Source organism: Notamacropus eugenii, chromosome 2 (assembly GCF_028372415.1).
Source record: "Notamacropus eugenii isolate mMacEug1 chromosome 2, mMacEug1.pri_v2, whole genome shotgun sequence".
Taxonomy (NCBI): domain Eukaryota; kingdom Metazoa; phylum Chordata; class Mammalia; order Diprotodontia; family Macropodidae; genus Notamacropus; species Notamacropus eugenii.
Genome location: NC_092873.1, coordinates 370,048,240 through 370,065,782, shown reverse-complemented (window position 1 = coordinate 370,065,782; position 17,543 = coordinate 370,048,240). Strand labels below are relative to the sequence as shown.

Below are 17,543 nucleotides of genomic sequence, written 5' to 3'. Positions count from 1 at the left end.
CCTCCCCCTCTTCCTCCTCCTTCTCTTTCCCCCATACAGCAGCACCACCTTCCCAAGTTCAGTCAATGTTCCCTGACTGAGTCTTGGCCCAGTTGTCTCCTAACAGGGTAGCTGGATAAGAGTAAGCAGATCTCTTTCAAGCTTTGTTCCTTTATTTTCCCCTCTGCAAGACAACATTCTTGCTATTTCCTGTTTGGTAGAAAATTCTTGGAAAAAAAGAGCTTTGAAAGAAGTGTTCTACTTGCATGGCAGGCACACTTCCCAACTCTGGAAAAGAAGGCAAAAGAAAAGACCCTGTACCCATTGTGTGTATCTTCAGAAGGCTAGTCACTCCCCCTGGACACATCTCTGCCAGCCCTTCTTCACAAATGCCCGCTTGCCAAAGATTAATTGATGTAAGACACTCGGCGTTTTCTGATTCTTTCAGGTCCCATTTAAAACCTTCTGCTTTATTTATTTATTTATTTATTTTTATAAAGCTGCTGAGGTTTTTCTTTTCTTTTCTTTTTGTGAATTCTTCAACAATTGTCCGGTTTGACAAATTGGATTCTTAAATCTGATTCTTTAAAGAAAAGGAGACAGGGTTGACAAGACAAGAAACAGCTCATCTTTAAGACAGGGGATAAATAAAATAAAGAAAGAAAGAAAAGAAACCCCATTCTCCAGTTTCCCTGGGACTCAATGGGTGTCTGGGTTGTCACTGATAATCTAATCTTTCTATGATAGGTAAGGAACAGGACAATGGAGACCCAACCAAGCTGTAGGTCTGATAGACCCCTGATTAATAGGACTGTCCAATAAGCACCCGGGCTCTGGAAGATGATTAATGACATTTGATGTGAACTCTGACCTCCCCTGGCAAGAAAACAGTGAGAAGAGGGAGGTGCATGGATGGGAGGGTGCATTCTTCTGGATGTGATTGATTCCTGACTTCTTTTGTTGTTAGAGTGTGTGTGTGTGTGTGTGTGTGTGTGTGTGTGTGTGTGTGTGTGTGTGTGTGTGTGTGTGTGTGTGTGTAGCAGGAGCTGGGAAGGGCTACTCGCTAAGCTCCTCTCACATTCTTGTGCCTTTCATATGCCTCTTCCTGCAGGGACTCAAAGGCAATCCCCCACAGAGCCCTGGCTGACCTCCATCCTTCTTTAACCCCAAACACATGAGCTCATCTTGACCCTTCCTCACGCAGAGTGCCATGAATCAAAAAGAGAGATGTTCAAAGATTGGCACCCCTGACCTGGCCAGAAGGGAACTTTACAGGCATTTCTCCTCCTCTCTCATTCTTGCGGGTCCTGCCCACTTTCTTCCCTCTTCCTCTTTCTCCAGAGCTTTTGATGGTGAATGGGACAGGGATGTGGTTGGAGTTTCTAGACTTGCAATCTTAAGAGCATCTCTCTTGTCGAGTCAAGATGACCACAATGCACCCATTGGATGGAATCCTCTTAACTAACCTTGGGGGATTTATCGGCAGAAGAGGGATCCTGGCCAAATTGCACAATGTAAGCATTTACACTAATGAAGCCTGGCTGGCTACTTAACATCCAGGGATGGAGAATTACAGTGTTGATCATCTCAAAGTATTCCTCAGCAAGAAGTTAAGTACATCCTGTAGATCTTTCCATTTCTGAGGCCAACCCAAACAAAGGCATCTTTTGACAGCTGGTCAGGCTGATTCAATTCAGTTCAATAATTATGTATTAGGGACCTAGTGTGTGCCAAGTGCTGGGTTCCATGCTGGGAATCCTAAGATAGCCCAACTTCATAATGACAACCTCCTCTCCTACCTTTCAAATTTCCTGATTACCATGGAGTGAACCACCATCTTCTGTCACCCAAGCCCACAACCTCAGGGTCATCCTTGCTTCTTTACTCTCCTTTACCCCATATATCCAATCCTCTACCAAATCTTCTTGTATCCAGCTTCATAATATCTCTCACATATCTTTTCTCGACTTATATGGCCAAGATCCTGATTTGGGGTCTTGTCACCGGTTGCTTGGATAACTGTGATAACCTTCTAACTTGTCTCCTTATACCCCTGCTTCTCCTTTCTTTAATCTGTCCTCCATTCAGCTGCCAAGGTGATTTTTCCAAAACTCCCTTTCTCAGTGAAATCCAGTGGTTCTCGATTCCTCCAGGATCAGATAGAAACCCCGGTCTGCCCTTAAAAACTCTTCATAACCTGTCCTCTTCCTAGCTTTCCAGACCCCTTGTACCATTCTCCCCACCACTCAATGTTCCAGATACATCCTCCCATTTGCGTTTATTCAAACAGGAAGCAAGCTCTTTCATCTCCATGCCTTGCACTGGCTGTCTCCATGCCCGTGATTCTTTACCTTCTCACTTCTACCTCTTAGTCTTCCTTCTTGGCTCAGCTCCAAACTCACCTTCTGCAGGAAGCCTTTCCTAGTCCTCGAGCTGCTAATGCCTCCCCCTTTCAGATAACCCTCTAGTCATTCTGTATATATTTTGCATATACTTAGTAACTTACTCATTGTCTCCCCCATCAGAATGAATGTTCCTTGAAGGCAGAGGCAGTGTTTTTTGTGTTTTTGGGGGGTTATCCCTAGTGCTTAACCTAGTGACTGGAAAACCCCTGGTGCTTACTAAATGATTGTTGACTGACTTACTGACAAATATCTGCCAGCATCTTCCATTCTGATTATTTGCCTCCTGTAACACAACTGCGTCCTCCAGTTTTAAGGGCTTCAAGCAGCAGTCAGTTGTTCCATCCATAAGGACCATTCCTAGAGGCTTACCAGTTGAGGTCATCTCTGTCATGAAACTCAGTCTTTACTCTGCGGTGTGCCTCAGTTTTCTCAACTGCAAAATGGAGATCATAATAACGTTTGCCTCCTGGGGCTGTGAAAATCAAATGGAATGATATTTATAAAGCACTTACTTATAACCGTGCCTGGTACACAGTAGGTTCTTGTTTCCTTCCTTCCTACAAGGTGCTTTCATATATTTTTTGTTTAGTTGAATAGTGTCCTACTCTTTGTAACCCCATTCGGGGTTTTCTTGGCAGAGATACATACTAGAGTGATTCACCATTTCCTTCTCCAGCTCATTTTACAAATGAGAAACTAAGGCAAGCAGGGTTAGGTGGCCAGCCCAGGGTCACACAGTTAGTAAATGTCTCCATTTGAATGACTGCCATCTCCTGCCTCCACTCTCAACTTCAAAGGCCCTCTCCTGACTCATTTTCCTGCATACCTTGCAGTGGTCAGGCTAATCAATCTTTCACTCTTTTCTGTTTCTCTATCCCTATCCTCCTCCCCCATGGGAGATTCAGCAGCCCCAGGCTTTTGTCAAGCTGTGTCTGCCTGAACTCAGTCACTGCTATTTCTTGGTGCCATTTGAACGGCAGACCTTGAGAAATGTGATTAGAGTGGCCATTCCCTTGCCCAGTAGAATGTCCAGTTCTTGAGGGCAGGGGCTGACATGAGAATTTTGAGATTAAAAGTTGAGAAACAGGATACCAGCAATTGTTACCCTGAAGAAGTGTCGTTTCTCTATGAGCCTGTTTTTTGCACAATTATCTTTGATTTCTATCCCTTTCAATCAATAAACCTGTCCAGTCTGAAAGGGGTACCACCTTATGTCTATCTTTGGATCAGTGTAGGGCCTAGCTCTAGCAGACCCTTAATAAATCTTTCTTGAGTCGAGGAGACCGGGATCCTTCAAACAAAGGTACCAATTCCTGGGACCAAAGTGAATTGTTTACAGGAGACTGACTGAGGGCCTTCTGTGTTCTCTCATTTATACCCATGTGGTACAGATGAGAAAACTGAGGTCCAGAGAGTTTAAGGAAGGGTGTCATACAGCTAGTTACTGGGATAGGATTCAAACACAGGTCTTCTTAGCTGCAAGTCCAATACCATAACCACAACAACACATTGCCTGTCAATGCCCTTTTCATCCTCAAATCTAGGGGTGAGGGGTTCATGTGTTCGTGTCCCTCACTCATATCCCTTACCCATCTCCTCTAGCTCATGCCCTGCCCTTCTGTGAAAACACTGGTGTGTGTTCCCACATCACTCCAGCTGGGTAACTTTCCAGTGGTTTTAGCTCATTACTCATCATTAGGAGCCCTGGTGTCTGGAGTTTTCCAGGTGATCAAAGCATTTCTGTCTGGAGCATCCTGGCAGCTCCCAGTGTCTGTCACCAGTAATCCGATGGGCCAGCCAGGCAGACAGTTAAGTAACCCAGGAAGGAGGTGATTTGGATTTTAAGCCCATATAATTCAGCTTGACATTCTCACAAGCCTCTGGTGGTTCTCACTGCCATTAGAGGAAGTTTGCTTTGGTGACTGGGGTGCTGAATTATTGCGGAGCTGTTGCAGGGGCACATACTTATTTTGTTTAGACATCTTTGGGTAGCTCTTCACCTCCCAGTCTTTACCTCCACTCCCCACCTCCCACTTCCCATCGCCCACTCTTCACCACCCCCACCTCTACCTCCTATCTGCTCATGCACACACACACACACGCACGCACACACACAGAGGCACATATACATATGCACCCCTTCCTCTTTCCCAAAGGCAGTAATCTGGCTCTAAAATCTTCTGACTGTGTAGCAATAAACAAGAAACAAAGTGGGTTCCCATTGCTCAGAGGTAGTGGGGCACGATGCAGATAGTGCTGAATTTAAAATCAGAGGTTCTGGGTTCAAATCCTGCCTCTGCCACTAACCACCTGCTCTCACATTGGGTTACACCTCTCTGGGCCTCAGCTCCTTATCTCTAAAATAAAATGGTTTGGACTAGATGATCTCCAGTCTTTTCCGAATCAAAATCTGTGTATTAGGGAATAATTGACAAATTTTGTTTTAGAAATATAGTAGTATACTATCAGGAAAAGATGAATATGAGAAATTCAAAGAGGCATGAGAAGATTGTATGAATATAAACAGGGTAAAGTAACCAGAACTAGGAGAATAAGCTATTATAGCTGAAACCTGCACTAAGACTTTTGGGACACCCTGGATGTATACAATGAACATAATAAAAAAAAAGGCTCAGAGATTGACCTCAGACCCTTACCAGCTATGTGACCTGGGTAAGTCACTTAACCTTTCTTTGCCTCAATTTTCTCATCTGTAAAATGGGGATCATAATAACATAATCCCAGGGTTGCTGTGAAGATCAAATGAGATACTAACTATAAAGCGCTTAGCACAGTGCCAGGCACAATAGGTGCTATATAAATATTAGCTATTGTTATTGTTGGTTTTTTTTGTTATTATTAATCATGCTAGTGTCAAGGTGGAAAAGGCTTTAGGGTCATTTTTATCTGTTTGGATCTATAACCCCTTTTAATTCCAGCACCTTCATTTGGTTGTTTCCTATTTACCCTGTATATAGCTTGCTTTGTATAAATTTGCTTGCTTTGTTGTCTCTCCCACTAGAGTGTGAGCTCCTTGAGGACAAGGACTGTCTTTTGCCTGTTTTGTATTCTCAGTGCTAGCACAGTGCCTGGCACCATGGTAAGCGGTTAAAAAAATGTTTGTTGAAAAGTCAGGTATTTCAAGGTAGAAGAGATTAAACTTGTTCCGGTTGACTTTCAAGGGCAGAATTAGAAGCATCCAAGAAGAATCAATGACAAGTTACAGAAAGGCTGAGTTAGACTTGATATCAGGAAAGGCTTTTTAACATTTAGAATTGTCCCAATGTAAAAAAAAAAAAAAAAAGGTGTTTCAGGAGTTAGGTGTCCCTTTTACTGGGGTACAAATATATGTTTATCTCTTTTCATAATGTAAATATTTTAATGGGCAAGAATCTGGTATTTTCATGTGGAGTTTATACCACCTAAGTTGTAGTATATGTATAGTGCAAAAAACACTGGAGTAGCTTCAGAAGACCTGTGTTCAAGCCCCAAATCCACCACCCCAATAACCTAGTGATTTTTAAGTAAGATTCTCTGAGCTTTAGGATCCTAATCTGTCTAATCTAGGCTGAGACCATAGTAAACTGGTAATTTACACCCAGGGGTGTGCTTGTAAATGTTTAACAACTAGGTCTTTAGAATGTATGCATGACACAAATCCTGAGGTTTAAAGGCTCGCACTGAAACTTTAACAATCAGAAATCCTCTTTGGAGAGCCATCAATCTCTGTCCTTTACCTCCCCCTGAAGTCTGGCCTTGCTTCATTTCTCTAGGATCACTTGTCTTTTCAAGAGGGAGCATTAGGCTCCTCAAAGTCACACCCATTTCAGATTCTTGAAGAACAATTCTATTTGTAGCTCTAGTCTAAGGAGTCCTCCCCAGAAATAATGAGGGAGAGGTTAAAAAAAAAAAAAGATGTGCAAACATAAATCAAATATTCCCACACAGAAAAGGGAATTTGGCAATCTCAATAAAGAATTATTACAATCAGTTGAGACCTTAATTTTGTAATGCAATAAAACCTGGGATGATTTATATGAACTGATGCAAAGTGAAGTGACCAGAACTAAGAGAACACTGTACATAGTAACAGCAACATTGAAACCATAATCAACTGTGAATGACTTGTTTCCACCCATGTTTGAATGACTAAGCCATTCTAATTAATAGAAAGATCCAAGACAATTCTAAAAAGAACTTAAGATGAAAAATGCTATTCACCTATGGAAAGAGAGAACTGATGGAGTCCGAATATAGATTGAAGCATAATTTTTTTCACTTTATTTTTCTTGCTTTCTTTGCAGCATGGCTAATATGGAAATTGTTTTGCATAATTTCACATGTATAATTGATATCACACTTCTTGCCTTCTCAGTGGGTGGGGTGGGAGAAAATTTGGAACTGAAAATTTTTTAAAGAAACCTAAAAATAAATAAATGGTAGATTTATTTATGAAATGAAGGAAAAGTGGCCATTTAATTAATATTTATTAAGTGCCTACTATGTGCCAGGCACTCTGCTAAGCACTGGGGATACAAAGATAGGCAAAAGATAGTCCCTGCCCTTGAGAAACTCAAGAGTCTGCTGGAGAAGACAACACACAAGCAACTATGTGCAAACAAGCTATGTGCAGGATAAATCAGAGCGAATCAAGAAAGGGAAGGCATGAGCATTCATGAGAGTTGAGAGAGACTTCTTATAGGACATGGAACTTTATGGGACCCTTGAATGAAGCCAGGGAAGATTCAAGCCTCTTGGGGACATTTGCCAACGTTCTTTGCGAGGACTGGTAATCAGCCACCTAACATTTCACCTTCACCCAGCTCAGCCTGACTAACACTGAGTGTTCTCTTTCTTTCTGATGGTATCTCTCTGTTTTGGGGGGGTGACTTTTTCCTTTTAGGCTGGTCTACCTCTACTTCTGTTGCCACTGCAACTGCTCTGCTACTACTCAGGTGCCCAGAAAGGGAAAGATGCCAGCCATCTTTCTAGATCTTATAAGGTCCTGTATCACAGGAAAGGAGACACAAATGAGAGGTGGCTCCATGCCAGCCACAGGCTTGCCCAAGAAGCCATGAGCAAAGATAGATGGGAAGTACATCCTCCCCCTTGAATGACCCTCCAGAGCTCAAAAAGTCATCCCTATACTTAAGGATTAAGCATTAAGCCAGCAAGAAGAGTCCTGAGAGGTAGGGATCTTGCCTTTAGTATATCTACCAAGTTTTGAATGAGTAGTCAATTAAAAGACTCATCATCACCACACTGTACTAATCCCTTAGTCATCATGGCCAACAGGAAGTGTTAAGAGGGTATTTTTATCTGCTCTGAAGTATAGGAGGTAGGGTTGAGGGAGATGGGAGGAAGGGCTCTTTCATTACACTTCTGGAAGCAGATACACTGAATTTTTCCTAAGTGATCATTTTCCTAGGGGGAGGGGGAGACCCAGAGGGCATGACATCTGCCCTCTTGGGGACTACTCTTTCCATCTTGCCCACCTCAGGAGGTTTCTTTGAGGGTTAAATGAGAAACAGTCTGTGGAAGTGGCCTATTGTGATACAAATATAAATAATAACTCACATTTCCAAGTATTGAAAAGTTTACCAAGCATTTTCTTCCTCACACCCTGAGGTAGGCAAATATGCTCTTCATTCTACACCTGAGTAAACTGAAGGCCAGAGGAACCCTTGCCCGTGGTCACCCAGTCAGCGAGGGTCAGAGGTAAAAAATCAAAGAGTGGGGTGGTGCCACTTGGGCCTGATAAAAGGAAGGATTCCTTCACATAATTGGGAATAAATTTTGGAAACTCATTGACTCAAGGAGTAGCCAAGTTGGAAATACAAGGAACTTTTACAGATTCATAACTGAGGATTAGAGGGAAACCTGGATTTTTTGGGGGTGGGGGAATTATTTCTTGCTTTCTAGGTTGCCATCAAGGAGGTGGAATCCCTTTCACAGCCCCACCACTTTTTGTAAACATTACATTTCATTCTAATTCCATTAAACAAGCATTAATTAAATGCCTACTGTATGTCAATACATCATACCAGGTTGCTGAGATTTTTGACCCTTGCTGGTTTGGAGTCCCTGGGGAAGGCATCTGCCTCAATTTATTTACGTGTATAGTGAAAAGAATATTTGTCCCAAATACCTGGTAAACTTTTCAGTGCTATGGAGACGTGAATTAGTATTTACAGTTGCATGGCAAAGAAACTGTCTCTTTCCTCAAGAAGCTTAAATTCTATTTAAGAATAGACGTAGATATGTTCACTGATAATGAAATGCAAAAAAAAAATACAAAGTAATTGGGGGAAGGGGAAGTGGAACTCTAACAACTAGGAAATCAAGAAAGGCCAACTGTATGAGGAGGCGCTGGAGCTAAGCCTTGAAGGGAAGAGAGAGATTCTAAAGGGGCAGAAATGAGGAAGGAGAGTATTCCAGATGTGGGGAACAGCCTGGCCAAGACTACAGAGATGTGACCTGGAATGTTGAACGTGGTGCAAGCAGTCCAGGTTTATCTATGAACATAGTATGTCAGGGGCAGGTAATCAGCCTGGAAAGATAGGTTGGAGCCGTACTGTGAAGGGCTTTATAGTCAAGAGGAATTTGTATTTTATCCTAGAGTTAACAGGAAGACAAAGCTTAGACAATATCAGAAGTATAATGCTGTTTTGAACCATGGATCTGACCCAGTTTGAGAATTCTGTGGATGGAGATGTTCTGGACTTCTGACACTGGGAAGTTCTCTTTTAGAATCAGGCAAAATCTCAGTCCTGGATAGGTGGCCTGTAAATCATAAGCTATCAAAGATATAGATGGGTTACTGAGACCCTTGGAGGGCAATCTCATTTTTTCCCTGGATTGGAGAAAGCACTCTTCTGGGGGACAGGGAGGTAGGAGCAAGCTGCCTTGCCTTTTCTCAAAGGGATATATAGCCCATTTTACACTGAGACTTCTTGAGGATGCTTTACATATTTTAATTCAATTGCCTTCCAGGGCTGCCTTAGCATTTGATAGATTGTTTTAACCAGAATTGCAAAGTTGCCCTGGTGGGAAACATGCACTCTGGTGAGAGATACCACTGCTCCTATGAATCCTTGAGCATCCTCAATCTCTAGAGGAAATAGAAACCAGGTACCCACGTGGTAGGGAGGGCAGAAAAGGTGGGGAAGAGGGATCTAGAACAACCACATGTTAGAGCTCTGAAGGGAAACTAGGCCAAGGAAAGGCAGCAGATTGCTACTAACTGGGATGGTGCTGGAGGCTTTGATGTGGATATATAAGGTGCCTTGCAAGAACACAGCCCTGTGGAAGCTCTTTATCAGTGTCAAATTATGACAAATGACATTGGTGGAAAGTCACAGGGCTGCACACTGTCACAGCTACAGTACCTCCAAAGCAATGCAGGTATTTTTAGTGCCAGTGCCTTGGGGGGTCTATCTCTGTACTAATTAATCATGGGGAAAAGCATCATTGGCTGGGTCTTCTATATCACCTTCTCTCCACTCATCACTCCATTTTGAAGGACTGACTTGGAAGGAAGAGTTAACAATGCCAAGGATGACCATGGTGGTCATCACTGGGGACTCAACTTACTTGGAGATCTATCTACCCAAGAACCTGGAGAGGAGCACCACTGCCAAATCAATGTTCACATTAAGACTGTCATTATAGGAAGAAGAGCTCACTGGGGAAGGAGAAAGCTGAAGCAGCGATAGCTGTAGTCTTACAAGGGCCAGTGTAGCCCTGGAGGGCTCCTGGGAGAGGAGGCTATGACCTGCATCCTTTCCTTGATGACTGTCGAGGTCATGTTTATACCTCATTACCACCAGATGTGGCATCAGAGGACTTAGGTTTGGATCCTGGCCCTGTGACTCTGGGCAGAATTTGTCCAACTCAATTTTGTCCTTTGTAAAATAGTTGGAATAAATGATCTCTAAGGTTCCTAGAGATTGCTTATTTCAGGCCTTGGCCAGTGGAGGAGTAGATAGTCTTCTTCATGATATGACTTTGTAGACTCAATAAATGTTAGAACTGGGAGGAACCTTAGAAATAATTTAATTCAGTCCCTTCATTTTACAAAAAAGGAAAGTGAGATCCAGAGGAGGAAAAGAACTTGTTTAGGTTATACAGCAGAACTAGGGCTGGAGTCTAGGCTGGATTTCTAGGATTGTATTTTGATAGCCTCTAGACTAAACACCTTCCCCTTGACCCTTCAGTCCTTAGTTGTTAATGTGCTCTCCCCCTCCCTCTCTCCCTCTCTCTCTCTCTCTCTCTCCTTGTCTCTCCTTGTCCCTCCCTCTCTCCTTTTCTCCCTGCCTCTCGCTACTTATTGTTGTATCTCCTTGAGAACAGGGGTTGTTTTTGGCTTCGTTTCTGTAGCCCTACCACCTAATACAGTGTCTGACACATAGTAGGTCCTTAATAAATATTGATAGAATTGTTCTATCAATTCCCCCTATATACATGAAATTCCATGATTATTAGTACTACCATCTCCTTGGCCCCTCATTTAAAATGCAGATGGTAAGTAATTCTATAAGGGATAATGCATTAAGTCCCTAACATCTAAGCTGAGTTTTTCAGAAGCATTCTTCCCCACACAGTAAACCTGGGCAGGGTGAGGGAGCTGGCAGTGAAAAGAGACAAAGTGGTCCACAGTGAAAGTGCTGGGGAACACTAAGAACAAACTTGCTTGTTTTATTCTGTTGAATAAAACTTGGTAGAATATAGTGAGATTTTATCCTGCCTCATTCTGTACAATCTGCTTTTATCGATTCTTTTCTAAGACTAAATTAGACTCTTTGACTTCATATTATAGCTCATAGCCTGAGATGTGCTAGTAAATGTTTAACACCTGGCTTTTCACCTCCCTCAATTCTCCTCAAAATTGTTGTCATACCTTCCCCCATTCTTTACTTGTACAGTTGAATTTTTGACTCTATGAACAGAATTTCACATTTATCTCTGTTAACTTCATCTTCTTAGGTTAAGTGCACCATTCTCTCCTTCTTATGATCTTTTGGATCCTGATTTAGTTATCCAATATCCTTCCCAGTTTCATGCCATTTGCAAATTGCATAGGAATATCATCTATGGAATCATCTATAGCACTGATGAAAATGTTGACTGGAACAGGACCAAGGATAGATCCATGGAAAACAACAGGAGGGTTCTCCTATCTGGAAGAGCTGTGAATCACTGATGTTTCTTTTGGGGAGATTGTAAGACCACTTTCTCTGGAGATTTTAAAGAAAAATGTAGGTAGCCATTTTATTCACCTGGGATTAGATAGGTGAGATTCTATTTGATGGTAGAAGGTTGGGCTAGTATTGAACTTTCAAAATATATGATTTAAAAATAGCTTCAGATGGAGAGACTTTTAAGAATAGTGGACAGAGAATCAGCTAAGCAGGACAGTAGATAGAACACCAGCCCTAGAGTCAGGAGGATCTGAGTTCAAATTTGACCTCAGACACTTCCTAGCTGTGTGACCCTGTGCAAGTCATGTAACCCCCATTGCTTCAAGAAAAAAAATAGTGCACAGAGCCTTCAAATACTGAGATTCAAGTACCAGTTCTGCCACTGAAGAAATCACTGACTTCACTGTGATGTTTCCCTATTTGTGAAATAGGAATGACTATTGGGAGAAGTATGATAAATCATAACTGGGCTCGATTTGGAGACAGAGGACATGGTTTTGAATTCTGTTTTACTCCTTATGACCTGTGTGACTTTGAACAAGCTGTTTAAACTCTCTTGGACTCAGTTTCCTCCTCTGTAAAGTGAGAATTTTGGACTAGAGTAGTTCTCAAAGTGTGGTCAATGGACTCCAGAAGGTCTCTGAGATCCTTTCACGTGGTCCATTGGGTCAATTGTTATAATAATACTAAGATGTTTTAGCTTCTAATATGGTAAATATTGATAGATATAACTCATAAACAAAAGCTCTTTGGAGCTGGGGACCTTCAATAGCAATGAAGAATTTAAAGGAAGACCAGAAAGTTTGAGAACAGACTAGAGGATAGCCATGATACCTTTTAGTTCTAAATTCATATTCCTGTTGGTTTCTTAGCTCTTTTCGAAGATGCAAGGAGTAATATCTGTTGACTCCTAAAAAGAAAAAAAAAGTTCTTCCTCTGAGCCCCATCTTTGAGTGTTTTTCTCTTCCATTGTTAATGGCACTTAGTACATCTTACCATGTTGTTGTGTTCGTAATGTCCATGCCGGATTTTTCTTCCTAGACTAGAAACTCCTGGAGGGCAGGGAGTGTGTATCTCACTTCTGTTATTCCCAGCACTGCCTATTGTAGGTATTTTGTAAATGGTTATTAAATGAATGAAAGAACCATGTGTAACAGGGCATTAAAATTCATTTGCGAATTCTGCAATGAGAGAGATAAAGAATGCACATTAATTGAGGACACTATCAGCCCATATGCTCTATAATATGTTGTTCGACATAATGAGGTAGCTGGACAAACCTCCCAGGCTACAAGACTGAGTTATTTCTTCTTTTGTCAGGAGGTGGCGCTGCAGTCAGCGAGAAAGCAAAGGGATGCAGGTAGAGTTGATAGGGATTTTCAGTGAGCTGGATTGAACAAGAAGTTGAGATTAAAATTTTAGAGAGCTAGAAAGGACCTCAGAGGTCATTTAGTCTAACCTTTTCATTTTGCTGATGAGGAAATTGAAACCCAGATAGCCTGAGAGAGTCCAATGACTTGCCCAAGGTCACACAACTAGTTTGTGGCAGAGATAGGTCCTAGAACCCAAATTTGCCTCTTATGTTAGCATGCCTTTTGTTAAATTGGACCCTGAGTTCCAGTTCTGCTCTCTGATGCTTACTAGTTATATGAGGATAGGCAAGTTATTTCACTTACAGGAGCACCGAGTTCCTCATCCATGAAATGGGAATATACTGATGTGGGATCCTGAGTATACTTGTAGCACCTACCTAACACATTACAGCAAGGATCAAATGAGATAAGTGTAAAGGGCTTTGCAAACCTTAAAACCTATAAATGTCAGCAATTATAATTCTTAAACAACTTGCCCAGAGTCATATGGCTAGGCCAGCATACCTCCTGCCCCATCTCTCTGCGCAAAGGACTATATTTCATAACTCAGAGTCCTAACATCCCACTTTTCCCCTACTCTACACTTCAAATAACCTCACCATCATCCACCATACTGTGCTCCTTTGCTTCAGTCTTAAGTAGATAAAAGGAACAGGTAGCCAGATAGCACAGTAGATAGAGTACCAACCATAGAGTTGGGAGGACCTAAGTTCAAATCTCATCTCAGGCACTTACTAACTGTGTGACCCTGGGAAAGTCACTTAACCCTGTTTGCCTCAGTGAGCTAGAGAAGAAAATGGCAAAGTACTCCAACATCTCTGCCAAGAGAACTCCAAATGGGGTCCAAAGAGTCTGACACAACTAATTGACTAAACAACAAGAAATGGCCCTGCTTACCAAGTCTAATCCTTTTGCTTTGACCCTTGATCCAATCCTTTCTTTTACTCCTTTGATAAGCCCTCCTCTCTCTTTAATTTTCAAAATCTCTTCAATGTCTCCTTTCCTAATACTTAAAAACATATCCAGATAAAACTTACAATTGATAATATCATCCCATCAAGTCCTGTCCTTTCTTTTTTCACAGCCAAATACCTAGAAATGCTCATCACTGTCCACTCCCTCCTCAGCTCCTTGTACCTGCCTTCCCACTTCATCATTCAACTGAAACCCCTTCCAAAGTTATCTCTTAATGACCCGATGGTCTCTTCTCAATCCTCATCTTTTTTTTAACCTCTCTACAGCATTTATCCCCATTGACCACACTCTCTTCCTAGATCTGGACAATCTCTCCTACTGAGTTTTCCTGACCCTGCTCTCTTGTGTTTTTCCTACTTACCTGGTTTCTCCTTTTCAGTCTCCTTTATGGAGTAATCATCCACATCCTGCCCTTTATAAATGGGTTCTGTCTGAGGTTCTCTTTCCTCTCTATACTCTTTCACCTGGTGATCTTGTTAGTTTCCATGGTTCAATTACTGATCTCTATGAAGATGTTTCTTAGATTTGTAGAGTCAGGTTTAGACTCTCAACTGAGCTCCATCACCTAGATGTTTCCAACTATATATTCCATAGGCAACTCAAACTCAACATGTCTAAAATAAAGCCCATTGTATTTTCCTTGCTTCCTAACTTCCTTATTTCTGTGTAAAGTGCCATCATCCTTCGGGTCACCCAGGTTGCAACCTTAACTTGTCACTCTCACTCCCCTACCCCTTGTGTCCAAACATTTGCCAAGACTTATGAATTCTACTTCCAAGGTATCTCTTATCATTTATATATTTCCACAATACCCCTCACTTCTGACCCCCTTTTCCCATATACATGCTCACTGCTTTAGTTCAGGACCTTATAACCTCTTCCCTGGACTATTGCAATAGTCTCTTAATTGATTTCCCTGTCTCCAGTCTCTCACATCCATCTTTCCAGAGAGCTGCTGAAGTAATTTTCCTAATGCACAGGTTTGACCACATAAGTCCCCTGTTCAAGAGACTCAGGAGGTCCCTGTAGCTGCTATAAAATACAATTTCCTCTGTTTGACTTCTAAAGGCTTTCATAATTTGATTCCAGCCATCTTTTCAGGTTGACTGCATACTCTTCACACATTCTATACTCCTGCCACTCTGCTCTACTTGCTGTCCCAGGTACAAGATATTCCAGCTTGTAACTCCATGTATTTGCGCAGGCTGCCCCCACCCACCCACCCATGCCTTGGATGCACACCCTGCTCACTGCAGCCTCTCAGAATGCTGGACCTCCCTCAAGGCTTAGCTCCAGGGCTCCCTCTTACACAAGGCTCATCCTGGTCCCTGCATCATAGCTCCAGCTACTAGAGACTTCAAAAGCCAGGTTCTTGCCACTGAAGCCCTTGGCACTGTCAAATGGTTCAACATTAGAAACGAAGAAGATTTTCTCAGTGGAGATGATATTAAAGAAGAGGCATCACCATCTGCTTTGCTGAGGCACCCTAAGGATCATTGGACCTTTCCATTTGACTTGCAGTGGAAAACTTCCATATGTGTTATCTGCCCCTTTTAGAATATAGGCTCCTTCAGATCAGGGACTGTCTTATTTTACTATTTGTATCCTCAGTGTTGAGCACAGTGCTTAGCTTTGTACAAGTACTTTATGAATTCTTCTTTCTTTCCTTCTTTCTTTCTTTCCTGCTTGCCTTCCTTCCTTTTTCTTTCTTTCTTCCATCCTCTTTTCTTTCCTTCCTCCCTCTTTCTTTCCTTCTTTCTTTCTTCCTTCTTCTTTCCCCCTTCCTTCCTTCCTTCCTTCCTTCCTTCCTTCCTTCCTTCCTTCCTTCCTTCCTTTCTTTCTTTCTTTCTTTCTTTCTTTCTTTCTTTCTTTCTTTCTTTCTTTCTTTCTTTCTTTCTTTCTTTCTTTCTTTTTTCTTTCTTTCTTTCCTCTCCTTCTTTCATCCACATGACCATGAATGCACAGAGTCCTTGGTTAGCTGTCTCTGCTTTATTTATTCTTTCCTGATCTTGGCTGAATGAATATTGGAGATAGACTAGATCAAGTTATAACCCTGTGTGCATCAAAGTCTGAAGAGGTAAACTTGATTCCTTAGCAAAGTCTGTCCATTGCCATGGCAGTCAGTTTTGCTGAGGAGTTAGCCTTAAGGAGTGATCAACTTGACCTAGCCCAGCAATGAATCAGCTAGGCACCTGAGACACTATGTCCTGCAAGCTAGAAAGTGACTCATTCATCTGTTATGCCATACACAGAAGTGGGCAAATTCTTTATAGTAACCATTTTAGTTTCTGGACCCACTCTCCCAAGAACCAAGAGGATGTTTAAGGGAAACAGTGTGCCCTGGTGGATGGGACAGGTTTGCTTATATTTTTGTCCTTGTTATATTTATTCAGTAACTATCCCTTTACAAAAGTTAATTTATGTAAATTGGTTTAGTCAAAAATGATATTGGGATGGTCAATATTGAGGGAAAAAAAGTCAGTGCTTGCAAGCAACAGTAGTAGGAAGATACCCACAATCTCTTAGGGTCATCTTTAGAACCTCAAGGGAGTATTATAGTAGCTGAGCTCTGGAGATTGACTTGCCAGTGGAAGTTGGGATTAGGAGACTGAGCCCGGAGATAATGTACTATATATGAAAAATAGCTCATCTTCACACTGCTAGTGAGCAAAGTCAGCTTTCTCATTCTGGGCCTCAGTTTCCTTATCTCAATAAGGGGAATAGAGCTTCTGTCTGCTTGGGAGGAGTAGCAAAATGACGTATCTCAAAGCCTCTGGAGATGTGGTTTTGGCCCCAAGGCACAGTGGGGGCTTTTTGTTTCTCCAGGACTTTGACTGGGGTATGCAAACAACTTCAAAGTGTAGACCACATCAAGTTTAGTAGGAGTACCCCTTGTCACAATTGGCAAGCTTCTCTCATTCCTCCTGTGCTTCCCTTCATTGTAGAGGGTAAAGGGACTGGACTGAGAAAAGGGTTCATTCTAACAACCGCTCTCAATTTCCTGTCTCTCTAGCTTGTTGCTTTGGTTGTCCCTAGTCTTGGACCAGTTGGTGAAGAAAATAACATGGACTCCTTATACCAGTCAGGTCTCTTACAACCCCACATCTTCCAGGTTGTGCACCAGTTAGTCATGAAAACAGAGACTCCATGTCCGTGACGGTTAATACTCTGCAAGAAAATAAAATCATCCAGATCAGTTTATAGTCTCAAGACTTCACCATACTAGACCCTTTTTCCTTTGCCTTTCCTATCATCTGACCTGAAGAACCTGTTTAGTTTCAGAGACTGGAAGATTTCCCAATTCTAGATCGTCTCAATTTTGCCATTCCATGCTGTCTGCCAATGAACACTTTATATGCCTAACCCGCAGGCAGCTAGCGATCACGGACTCTACTAAAATAGCCAAGTCATTTCGCCGTTGGAGCCTCAGTTCATCTCTGCAAAGGAGAGAACAGAGCTAGCTGCATAGGAAGAAGTTTAGTAAAATGACCCATGCAAAAGCTTCTGGAGATGTCTTGGCATCCAGGGAATATCAGAAGCTTTCCCCCCAGGTTTTGACCAATGAGGTTGGGGTACGCAAATAGAATGAATGTCTAGACCTCATCAAGATT

The 17,543-nt window shown here is 42.1% G+C and overlaps 2 long non-coding RNA genes across 4 annotated transcripts in view; one reads left to right on the top strand and one right to left on the bottom strand.

Moving 5' to 3' along the window:
- Nucleotides 1-17,543, top strand: part of LOC140524045 (uncharacterized) — a 70,002-nt gene that overhangs the window by 27,344 nt on the left and 25,115 nt on the right. The gene's annotated exons all lie outside the window — the stretch shown is intronic.
- Nucleotides 133-17,511, bottom strand: LOC140528714 (uncharacterized). Of its 3 annotated transcripts, none has more exons than XR_011975275.1 (7): nucleotides 17,192-17,511; nucleotides 17,012-17,100; nucleotides 12,865-12,971; nucleotides 12,581-12,765; nucleotides 12,419-12,494; nucleotides 2,625-2,817; nucleotides 133-562 (listed from the first exon to the last, which is right to left on the bottom strand). It is a non-coding gene; the product is annotated as an uncharacterized lncRNA (long non-coding RNA). The 3 variants fall into 3 exon arrangements; XR_011975276.1 differs by having other exon boundaries at nucleotides 2,754-2,817; nucleotides 17,192-17,509; XR_011975277.1 differs by lacking the exons at nucleotides 133-562; nucleotides 2,625-2,817 and adding an exon at nucleotides 9,065-9,181 and having other exon boundaries at nucleotides 17,192-17,507.